General features: G+C 36.4%; 1 protein-coding gene across 1 annotated transcript in view; it reads left to right on the top strand.

Annotated features, from left to right (window-relative positions):
* The window catches only part of LOC129452792 (uncharacterized), a 77,426-nt gene that overhangs the window by 6,837 nt on the left and 57,475 nt on the right, over nucleotides 1-13,114 (top strand). The gene's annotated exons all lie outside the window — the stretch shown is intronic.

The following is a 13,114-nucleotide window of genomic DNA, read 5'->3' as shown; positions in this document are numbered from 1 at the left end:
CATTATGCTGATTTAGACTGAAGAACAGCACTGTTAATACATTTACATTAAAGCCGTCATTTGAAATTACTTTACAGTAATATCATATATTTTACTGCATAATTGTTTTGTAGTTAATGTATTAACACATACAGATGTTTTTTGTAATTTTAAGTTTGAATTAAAGTAATAGTGTAGGAGAGAGCGGGGCACAAACTAACGTGGGGTTAATTGTAACGCAGCTACTTTACATATTTATACATTTTACGCTTGGGTTAATATTTATATTTCAGAATTGAGACCACAGTCAATGAGACAGTCCTGATGAACGAGCAACATGGTGGTGGTAGTGGTGGTGGTGGTGGTGGTGCTGCTGCTGCTGATGATGTTGATGATGCTGCTGCTGCTGATGATGGTGCTGCTGCTGCTGATGGTGCTACTGAAGATGATGATGGTGATGATTTTTATTTATAGTATAACACTTAAACATTTCTTTATATTTGTCCCAATTAAAATGAGTGTTTTAATCACTTTTTTATAGCAACTAGATGAAATTATTGCTAGGGACAATTTAGTGTTCCCTGAATATTTGTAGGGACATGTCCATATTTACACCCCAAATTGAAATACAGCACAGATGTATGTCTATACTCTCACACACACACTAACATCCTTCAGTAACGCCAATACTGAACAAGTGATATTTTATTAAAGTCATTTAGCCATTAGATGAATTCTCAATGTTAGAAGATTCATAAAATTTATCATCTAGATGTTATAGTTGTGTTTATTAGGCGACTTGTGTATAAAGTAACTCTTTGAAAAGTACTCAAGAGTATGCGACACCTTCAATACTGAAGGTCTGGTGTTTTTCGCTGCTTTTTCTGGACAAAGCCCACCCACGAGCTGTTTGACCGACATGTCACACAACCAATCACAGTTTGTTTTGTCTAGCGTCACGTTTCGGACTCCCCACAATAACGAGCCGGCTGGCAACAAGTCAGTTATTGAAATAACCAGCCGCAACCGAATAGCATCTAAATAAACAACATTACTCACCATAGAACAACGTTGTGCACTTCATCAACAGCCACACCAATGAAACGCTCCCGTTAAACATCTGTTTGAAGCATATCTCTCCACTTTAACACATAGAAGCAATTCAGGAGAACCGAACTTTTTGACTCCACTAACTGCCTCAAGCAAAACTCTTGGACGTCTTTTAGAGAGTCTATGCTGCGAACTTTGCATATTTTTGAGAATCCAATGTTTAGCTGATCATGATAACTGCTCATTATTATCCACGTGAACACGACTGATTCAATGGAACGTCAGAGCTTTGTTTTCCAGGGACCGAAACTAATCGCGACACTCGTGTCTCCTGGAAATCCGGTTTATTTCAACCAATCGAAGACGACTTTGACATTCTCACAGGGTTTCCAGAAAAGTGTACGTGGGCGTGTGGTCTGAGGCTGAGACTATGGGCTATATGACTATGAGATGATATTTGAGCTCTTGACTTCTTTTGTTGTTGTAGTTCAGTTTTTATACATAACACAATAACAGCTTTTAGTTTATGAAACATTTTCACACCATTTACTGCTTGATTATATCATTAATATAACAGGAGACATTTTAAACAAACATTATAGCATTATTATCCAACAAGTTGCTTTATTGACTGAGATCATCCTTTATTTATAGATGTTTATCACTGCTGCTTCCTCTTTAAAAAACTCTCATCTCTGTTTCTTACAGCTTCCAGAGAAGAAGATCCAGAGGAGAAGAGAGGAAAAGATTCAGAGAAGAGAGGAAAAGATTCAGTGGAGATAGAGATGTCCAGGTTGGCTGAAAGCAGTTTGTAGGAAAACTACAGAATCGTCAGTTTCAATTTTCATAAATTCATCAATTTCGGTGAATTACCGTACATTTACCAGAATGAGGATGCAAGCTCAGTGTTGTATCTGTAAACAGTATTAGGTTATGTAACAGTCCGTGGGTAAAAGCATCATCTGGGGCCCATTTCAGAAAGGAGGTTAAGTGAAGTTTCCCTGAATGAGGGAAGCTCTGGATTTTTCATTTCAAAATGGGAGGTATGTTAAACCCAAGACAGATGGGTATCCCCCTTTTGCCACCAAAACAGCGCTGACCTGTCGATGTATGGACTCCACTGGACCTTTCAATCAGAACCAGCGTTCACTTTTTCAGCAATTTCAGATACAGTTACTTGTCTGTTGGATCAGACCACACGTACCTCAATGAGCCTTGGCCGCCTGGTTCACGGCTTTTCCTTTTGTCCATGGGATTGCATCTGCATGAAAGGTTCAAAAACTTATCATAAGTTCGCAGACATCCTCCGAAGCTTAGTATCATGAATGAACTAACTCTGCTTCGGAGCAGGTTATCCTCAGAGAGTCAGTTGCTGTGGTTACTTCCGAAAGTTACCTCCGTTTTTGGAACGGAAAGTGGAGATTATCCGATTGCTTATCTGAAACTTAGCTGAGTAAGTCATATAACTTGCTTACTGGAATACATTCCAGGGGCCTCATTTATCAAGCGTGCGTACGCACAGAAGTGTGCGTAAAGTGTGCGTAGGAACAGTTTTACGCAAAGTGTGAAATTTATCAAATTGCACTTATACGTAGAAATGTGTGTAAATATACGCACACCTCTGAGTATGTGTACGCAGAGCATCTAGTGGTAGAATAGCGATACTACACAGGACCCTGTTCCAGTGAGTAAAGAAGTGTCTATTTTTTATCCACAAGCAGGTGTTAAAAATGATTATTGTCAGTATGGTAACAGCAAATAAGTATAATTATTTATTTGTGATATGTATCTGTATGTGAAAGCTCTACATGTGATTTGTATAAATTAAGTCTCCGACAAATGCTTGACACAGTGCAATGGCTTATCTTGCGTTATTGGAAGACTTGGCAAATAATCCATTCCGCCGGTAGCGCGTTTTCAAAGATCGCGCCAATGATGCTGCTTAGAGATGCTCCGATCAGCATTTTTGGGGCCGATCACCGATTACCGATCACCAAGATCATGATCTACCGATCGCCGATCAGTGCCAATCACAGCATGGCAGTGGAATGGGAATTTTTTATCTATAATCTAGCAGAGTTTGCACCATTTGTAGAAATGAAACTAACTATAAATTAGGTATATTATTGTTTTAATAGAGAATCAAATAAATAAGCACAACAAATATTTCTTCTTGCAAAGAGAAATGTAATATGCCTTTAAAAAGGTTTATGTCTGTTAAAGTAATTAAAATAAAACACTTCACAGTCTTTACTGTATGAATTAAATATACACGCATTCGTATGAAGTACAACAAATCTTTCTATGATGAGCAGAGAGTAATTTTATTGAGAGATGAATTAGGATACTGTAGCTTTAAGATGTGGGAGAGAGATCGTTCTCTTCACGTGCACTGATGACAGGCTGCTGTCTATGCGTGCGGCGGGTGTCCGCAAACAAGTGCAGCTGTGAGGTAAATGGAAGTTCAAACCTTTAAAACTTTAAAACGAATGCCAGTAATAAACTTTCGGCATGAGGATGCAATTAATTGCGATAGATATGTGTTGTATAGGCTGTTTGATAGGCATGTGAAGATGCATCACGCTGAGGACCGGAGCGCGTCCTCATAGAAAATACGCATATTTCTGTAAAGGCAGAGAGAGAGATCCAAATCTGCACGTCACACATGAGCAACGGGTTACAAAATGCTCACACTGTGTAAAATGGTCTCTAATTGCAGCCGCATCAGGAACGCTATGATGACAAAAGTAAACAGAAAGATCGGCTCATGAGATCGGCAAATTTAGTGAGTGCCGATCGCGTCATTAATGCCATTTTCAGCCGATTACGATCGGTGCATCCCTAATGCTGGTTATATGCTGCTGTCCAAGGTGGAAAGTTGTCTGTCCTCCTCCAGTTGCACTCGTTTCACGTCGGTGTGCTGTGACGAGTTTTTTTTTTTTTCTAATAATTTAATGTCAAACCACTTTTTTATTTCTGGAAGTGTTCTCTCCTCATATTCGACGGAATTAAACTCACTGGTAACATGTTCCCATGTAGATTTGTTTTCTTTTGTTAGTCATTCCTCCCGCACTAAGTAAACCAAACAGTATGTGTTATTAGGATTTAACCTCATTCACCAGTAACTCAATTTCTGCGTCTGTAAAGTTTCTCTCTTACGCTCTCTTTGCAATTATTGCGATGAGGGAAAAAGCACAACCACGTGACTTATAACGGGAGGTGTTGTCACCATATATGGTTCATTGGAGGCGTTTCGAAATGCAAATGAACATGAACTTGCACGAGCATGGTGCTTAAGAACAAGTGGGATTTATCATCAAGGATTACTTACTGATGTGCGTACGAATCACGTGCGCACGTTTGATAAATCCCGATTTTTTTGTACTGAGGCACATTCTAAATTTCATTCGTAGCTACAAATATAGAACATTTTCTACGCAATGTTGATAAATGAGGCCCCTGGTCAGTCAAAACTAACAATAAAAGCATGCACCTATAGAGGCTCTGCTGCTGCAAGTTTTAAAGGAATGTGCCGGCGTTGTGTGCCGTTGTTATCGGGGAACCCCTATAGACAGTTTAAGCAACAACATTCTACATCTTTACAACAATGTGCAATGACTGAGGGAGAAAACACAACTGCACCCCAAGCATAAAAATTTAAAATTAAATGAATGTACCTGGCTTGTGTGTTGTATATTTAATTGAAATTCCCTTGAATGTAAAAGATTATTATTGAGTCTCTTGGACATAAATGAGGACTAATTATGAGACGTTAGAAGGCGCAAAGAGCTGCTTCATCTGCAGCCTGGTAAGATTTATTGTATATGATGACTCTGTACCTGTGGTTATAGTGAGGTGAGAAACATTTGTAAGTAATGCTTAAAAAAACTCTTTGCTAAAAAACGCTGTCCAAAGTGCTGAAACGAACGTGCGGAGAGCCGCTTGTAAATTCTTTATCTCCTGTTTGTTACAAATAAAGTATTTTTAGAGTACAAACCTTTTCTTACATACTTGTAAATTATGTTTTGATGATATTGGATAGCCATACATTTAAAGCAATTACAAGCTTGCTTTTTACTTCCATGACTAAAAGAAAACAGGATTTTAAAGGTTTTAATAAAAAAATAACAATTTCAATACAAGCAAAAAACAACACAATTATTTAACATTAATCTTAAACTGGGGATCTTTTTCCTCCACTTAGTTTTTCAGTTTACAAAGTCCGTCATCTAAATAAGGATTAGACATAGCGCCAGCGCAACTTGCTTTTAAAGGGAATGAGAGCTGTGACTCTCATTGGTTTACTGCACGTTACGCCCAAAATACTCCCATTACAATAGGACCTACCCTTTTCGACCATGCGCTCGGCGCAGAAACCATTTTTCCCGTCGTTAAATTAGCAAAAGTGGATTCGGACACGCCCATTTAGAGGTTGCGCTGTGCGCTTTAGACAATGCGCTTAGATCGTTAAAATAGGGCCCCAAGTTTCACATTAAATAACAAATACATTTGTGTGACGTATCAATATAAACATTGAAAGAAATAAACAAACCCCAAGTTTGCGTCTCATTGAAGGGATGCTTTCAACATTTACGTTAAATTATTATATAAATAAAAATATTTATCATTAAATTATTCGATTGGGTTTAAATGTTGATAGCGCCTCATTGTGGCCAAACATACGAATAAGAGCAGATAAATCATGACGTCTGTGTGATGGGTGCATTTATTTTGACTTGTGCGCCATCTAGTTTTTTCTTTCCCAAAATGCAGAGATGGCACAGATGAGCAAAAAACAGTAGACAATAACATGTTAACGTTTTAAGGACAGATTTCTCGTTGCTGTTTGAAGGAAACGGCACTTGATGTTATGTAAACTACAGTATGAGGAAACTTTTGAAGCTTTTGTGTAATTTAACACAAAAAGTTAATGGTACAAATAGGTCATTTATGATTGAAATAGAAATATTTTAAAATAAATAAAGACAAAAAGGGTGTTTCAGTTGGTATAACCAAAAAATAAAACAAGCCAAAGTTTTTTTTAATGCATATCAACCCTGTTTCCAAGGAATGAATGAGGCTAGGCTAAATGCTAACACATTCACGAAATGCTGTAGGCCTACAAAGATATAGTGCACGCATTGAAAAAAGATACAGCATATGTATTAATTCGTCTAAGTTGTGGTAAGAACATAGTAAAATATTGAAAAACTGTGCCGTTTTCGTTTAACTACCTCAATATAAGGATAATAGCCACAGCAGTGCGATTTTAACAACCACAAAAAGCTGAAACTGAATCAATATAGTTGCAGTGTATTGACATATATTTAAAGGTGCAGTGTGTAATTTTTAGAAGAATCTCTTGACAGAAATGCAAAATAATATACAAAACTATATTATCAGGGGTGTATAAAGACCTTTCATAATGAAACGTTATGTTTTTATTTCCTTAGAATGAGATGTTTTTATCTACATACACAGAGGGTCCCCTTATGTGGAAGTCGCCATTTTGTGCCGCCATGTTTTTTACAGAAGCCCTTAACGGACAAACCTTTTTTACGAAGTTGTCTCCGACAATGACATTTTTTTCTGGTGGCGGCTACCGTTACTTTTCTATGCGTTTCAAAAGCAAGGGGTGAGCACTGGACTAAACCGTTGGTTGCAATTCTCAACCTCACCACTAGATGCCGCTAAAATTTACACACTGCCCCTTTAAAAAAACTCTCTTTTCGTCTCTTTCATATTTAAAAGCATTTTTGTGCTGCTGCGCATTCATGTACTTTGTGATAAGCAAACCCGCGTTGTCCTCCCGTTTATAGGCGCATTTTACTAATGCGCACTTTAAATAACATAAAACATATTGCGCCATTGACTTTAGACTTTAGAGCAGGTTTTTGTTGGTCAATGGCGTAGTCTATTTTAGTTGCCTCAAAATAGCAACGCGCCAACAATGCGCCTGAACACACCTCATTTTCACACCAGAACGCCCATGGGCGCAAAAGGGGGCGCAAATGCATTTGCTATTTAAACAACGCGGCGCTAAACGTGAAAATTAGGGTGGAAACGAAAGACACTTGCGTCGCGCATTGCGCTGCATTGCGCCGCATTGCGCCGGGTGTAAGATAGAGCCCTTAATGTTAATGTATTTATTTGGAGACGCGAACAAGCTGCAGGCACATGCGCGGATTACGGCAATGACGTCACTTCATCACAGGTCCTTTCAGGCAGCAAACTCGCAACATGACTATTTTTGTCGAGGAAACTAAGTAAAACAAACGATTATGTGCTGAAAAACACTAAGACATTTAAAATGAAAATAAAACTGCTGTGAGACCGACTGAAAAACATATTTAACAAGACATCAACAAACATTTTTATTCTTTCAGGTATGTTACTGTAATTAAAAAAATATGTTTACTGTAAACACTTACCAAAATTAACCATGGTTTTAGTGGGGTAAAAGTGTAGTAACCATGTTTTTTAGTGTATTGATTACTATCAACAAAAACTATGGTTTTACTACAATAACCCTGGTTTAACAGTTGTCAAAACCATGGTTATTTTGTGGTTACCATGGTTTTACAACTACTTTTTTTAACTGTAGTAAAACCATGGTTAATTTTCGTAACACTTCCTCGCTGTGAATCACTAAATTTGATGTCTTTACCCTGCTGAAAAAACTATAGAACCATTACAGAAAATTCTAATGGTTTCCATTAAAATACCAATAGGAACCATTAGCTGTTACCATTAAAACTACTACACTGTAGTGTGTTTTGGGCCATATTCCATTAGAACCAACAAAATTCCCAATAAAACCATTAGCATATAATGGTTTTATTGTTTTTTCAGCAGGGTAGGCTTCACCTTTGACCATTTCTTTTACATCCCAGCATGCAATGGCCATCATTTTGCCATCTTAACCCACTTTTAGGCTAGCCAAAATAAACTTACATTTGTAAAATGAGATGTCTGATATTCCACCATAAGCAAAGTAAACAGTGATCAAGGGTGTTTGCTTGCCCCTGGGTCCTTTCCTCTTCAGCTCACCCCACAGGTTTTCAATTGGCTTCCCAGCTAGAAACAAAAAGTTCCAAGAAGGTTCCCTGAAAGTTCCCAAATGTTCCCAAAAACATTCTGCCAACGTTAAAAGCGTCCAGTTTTTTTTAAGTTCTAGGAACGTTTCTGTTGTCTGGGTGTTGGAGTAATGTTGCATTTTGCCATTTTTGGACGTTGTGACAATGTCATGTTTTGATGTTCACACAATGTTTGAAACAGCGGCTGTTTATTGTGTTGACTTGTTTGATTGTTATGTAAATGATAGAGAAACATTGCATTTTATTATTTCATAAAACATTATTGGTAACACTTTACAATAAGGTTCATTAGTTAACAGTAGTTAATGTATTAACCAACTTGAACAAACCATGAGCAATACATTTGTTTCATTATTTATTCATCTTTGTTAATGTTAGTTAATAAAAATGTAAGCTTTAATTGTTTGTTCATGTTAGTTCAGAGTGCATTAACTAATGTTAACAAGATTTTAATAAAGTATTAGTAATTGTTCAAATTAACATTAACAAAGATGAATAAATGCTGTATAAGTGCAGTTCATTATTAGTTCATGTTAACTAATGTAGCTAACTAATGTTAACTAATGAACCTTATTGTAAAGTGTTACCACATTATTTCTGAATGTTTAGTAAATACATTGCTGTAGAAAATGCAATTCACTTACTAGGTTTAGATGTTAATGTTTTGTTTCATTTATAGTCACCATTATTGTGATTAGTGTTTGTTTTAGTTGGACTCTTGACACTTGACTTTTTGCTTGCTAGTTTTTTCCTGGTTGTGTTGACTTTGTGATGGTGCACCACATTTGTTCTGAACATGCAAGGTTGGTGGTGTGGTTCTGTGGTTGTTGGTGCGTAGTGGTGAAGATCATCACCTAGTTCATTTAGAAATCGGGAGTTTATTTTCTGTCAAAAATGTAAATGAGATCCAGCGCTTTCACAGCAGTTTGTCATTAAAGAGTTTTAGAAACTTTGGACAAAAATATCTGCTGTATAATTATGATGCACAAACATCAAGAATCAGACTATGAATCTCAACCATGGTGACAAATAAAATGGTTAAAAAAATCCTTATTTATCCATGCTGCAGTGCATGCTGGGAGTCCTGAATGAGGTTTGTAATGTGTTAATACCCAGCATGCATTGCAGCATGAAGTTTTTCATTTAATTGTCACCATGATTGAGATTCATAGTCTGATTCTTGATGTTTGTGCATCCCAGTTATACAGCAGATATTTTTGTCCAAAGTTTCTAAAACTCCTTAATGACAAACTGTTGTGAAATAGCTGGATCTCAATTACGCTTTTGACAGAAAATAAACTTTTGATTAGTAAATTAATTAGGTGATGATCTTTACCATTATGTGCCAAGCACCATAGAATTACACTATTAACTTTTCATAACAAATGTGGTGTATTAACACAAAGTTAACACAACCAGGAAAAAAACTAGCAAGCAAAAAGTCAAGTGTCAAGAGACCAACTAAAACAAACACTAATCACAATAAGGGTGACTTAAAATGAAACAAAACATCAACATCTAAACCTAATGGGTGAATTGAGTTTTCTACAGCAGTATATTTGCTGAACATTCGGAAATAATGTTTTCTAAAATAATAAAATGCAATGTTTCTCTATCATTTACATAACAATTAAATAAGTCAATATAATAAACCCCTTCAAGGTTTGTAAACATTGAATGACTATCGGGTGCACGCGCAGCACGGGGTCGAACTGTTCATACCATTTAGGCTTTATAATTGAATCTAACAGGGCTGAAAAATGATGACTTACCTCAAATGAAGTGAGCACTACAAACGCAAGCCTCTTTGATCTTTGCATTGTCCCAGTCTGCACGTTAATTGCTTGCAGACGCAGATGTTGTATTTTTTTGTTTTTGAGATTCTGCATGACTCGCGAAAACTTAACGGAAGACCTGGTGCGATTTTCACAGCCCACGACGTAAGTAGGCATTTTTGACGATACCGAATAATACGCAACTGAATCTGCTGTAATGAATTTTCTGACCCCGACATGCGCAGTGGGAACAGCCTGTGACGTGAACCGTGAAGGGGTCTATAAACAGCTGTTGTTTTGAACATTGTGTGAACATTAAACCATGACATTGTCATAACGTTTAAAAATGGTAAAATGTAACATTACTCTAACGTTCAGACAACAGAAACGTTCCTAGAACTTAAAAAAAAACTGGCCGCTTTTAACGTTGGCAGAATGTTTTTGGGAACATTCGGGAACTTTCAGGGAACGTTCTTAGAACTTTTTATTTCTAGCTGGGTTAGCACACACTGATACATGTATACCAAGTAATGCAATGTAGGTCACTTTGGATTAAAGTGTTTGCCAAATGCATAAATGTATTTGTCCCTGACATTGACAAAAACAGGATGTGATCTTTTAGCAAAGGGTTAAGGATAGCACATGTGGCTAATGTGTGAGATGAAGAGGTGTGATGCCATGATATAAAGATTAGTCTCTTGCCAAAGCTGGAAAAAGTTAGTATTGTTTGCACGATCAAAGCATAAGCAATACAATTACATTTTTGCATTTTGCAAGTGACTTATAAAACATTACAAGATGTTTATCAGTATTTATGTTTACTGGGAATCAAACAATGCTCTGAGCAACAGTATTAAAGCGACACATCTAGCATGTCATGAGTCATAAATCTCTTTATTTACATTCACAGTAATACAGTTTGATAAAAAAAATGTTTATTTGCATTGATGAAATCAATAATTCATAGTAAATTTATTTTTGTAGAGTGGAAAACTGCAAAACACACACACACACACAAGTCTCACCTCTCACATACTGTACACACACAGATACACATCAGCCATTATTAGTCAAACACATCTCATGTCCACCAGCAGAACAAAACCACATTTCTTTCCACATCAGTTTGAACTTCAACCCAGAGGTAAAGCATTGAGTGACAAAAATAAAACACTTAACTTTGGGCCTCATTTATGAAACTAGCGTATGACAGAAAACGTCCGGCCATTTCCACGACAGATTTAGCATTTATCAATATGGACAAACATGACCATAGCTACGATAAAAACGTTGGGTCTCACCTCATTTACAGAAGTTTTACGATATCAAACATAACATACAAGATGTTTGTTCTAGCCGTTTCATGTCTGAATAATGAGAAAAAGTTCAAAATAGTGTTTTTGTTTACTTTACCAAATGGAAAATGGGATTCTCGTTTTTTCGTACACAGAATAAATTAATTTAGTATTTACTACAGCAATATGCAATAACAGCTATCTAATTTCATGCGTGTGTGTGTGTGTGTCTATGAAGAGCACCTCTATATATATATATATATATATATATATATATATATATATATATATATATATATATATATATATATATATATATATAAAATTATATAGAATATAGAATATATTTCAAAAAAATACCCCCTACGTTTAATACAATCATTATCTCATTTTTAACAAAAGTATAGCGTTTTAGCAGCTTTTGCATCTGAACTCTTCACATGAGGCCCATTGTGTGTTTTAAAACCACTTTGATTCTTTATTATTTTAATCATTGTGTTTTTGATCATATTTTACAGTATTTGTTTGAAGTATGATCATCGTCTCATGACTCCGGCATACACCACATTGGTCTCCACTGGAGCTCTCTGAACACAACCATAAAAACACAACATTTAATATCAATACAATTATTACAAATATATTCAAAGTAGAAATGTTTTGAATACATGAAAGGATTAAAGACAGTGTGTTAAATAATCTGACATTACCAACATTTTATATGTTATGCTATGCTATGTCATGCACGTTTTTCGGATAAGAAATGTATCAAACTCAATTGAGCGCATACATTTTTTATGCACATTTTTTTAATTATGCGCATCTTGGCATTTCCATTCAACGTTTTTTATGTGATATTCCAAAATGTGGATGGAAACATAGCTAATGTGGTATTGGAACAGCTCCAGTCAAGCCTTCAAAGACCTGCAGAGAGTTAATGTGAACTTAGCTGAGAACTCATCTACCACCTCTGCATGACATTTATCACTAACGCCACAAAAGCAAAGCTGTTAAAATCATCAAGGACTCAAAACACCCCGTTAACTGTCTTTTTACACTTTTGCCATCAGGTACCTTGATGACAAAGACTGAGAGACTTCGGAGGAGCTTCTTCCCCCAGACTATCAAGTTCTTAAACTTAGGGTCAGATTATGAACCATACTCTTATTTTGTTGCTAAATAAATATCTGTAATTATTAAAGATCATTGCACATGCATTTCTAGGACTTTCCCTTTCAGACGCAAAATTAATGGAAGGAAATTATTTAAATCACTCAAGCAACGCAATTTACTTATGTTTGTGTGTTTTATATTTGTATTATACCATTATTTAATGCCGAAGTCTTAAATCATTTTGTGCTTGAAATGTCTGCAATTGTTGATAGTAGGAGGCATCACAGAGATCAGAGAGCTTGTGGTACAAGGCAGGGGATTTTTTAACATGTTACAGTTTATTTGGCATGCCAGAGGAACATATTTTGCAAAAATAGCTGTAGGCCTAATGTACATAGTGCTGAGCTCAAGCGCATCAGGTGTTAGTAGATCCCCCGCACCTCATCAGCTCTGCTTATTTGTGACCCTGAACTAATTTGCGCTGCTCTTAGTAGATCAATAAGCTGTTGCGCCTGTGTTATTTTTTTGTGCCTTTTTACATAACCTGCAGATATTACCAACCCAGCCAGAAATAAAAAGTTCTAAGAACGCTCCCCGAAAGTTCCCGAATGCTCCCAAAAACATTCTGCCAACGTTAAAAGCGGCTAGTTTTTTTTAAGTTCTAGGAACGTTTCTGTTGTCTGAACGTTAGAGTAATGTTACATTTTACCATTTTTAAACGTTATGACAATGTCATGTTTTAATGTTCACACAATGTTTAAAACAACAGCTGTTTGTTGTATTGACTTGTTTGGTTGTTGTGTAG

The sequence above is a fragment of the Misgurnus anguillicaudatus genome, chromosome 23 (genome assembly GCF_027580225.2).
Source record: "Misgurnus anguillicaudatus chromosome 23, ASM2758022v2, whole genome shotgun sequence".
NCBI classification, from domain to species: domain Eukaryota; kingdom Metazoa; phylum Chordata; class Actinopteri; order Cypriniformes; family Cobitidae; genus Misgurnus; species Misgurnus anguillicaudatus.
The sequence above is the reverse complement of the archived record's forward strand: the minus strand, read 5'-3'. Positions and strand labels throughout refer to the sequence as shown.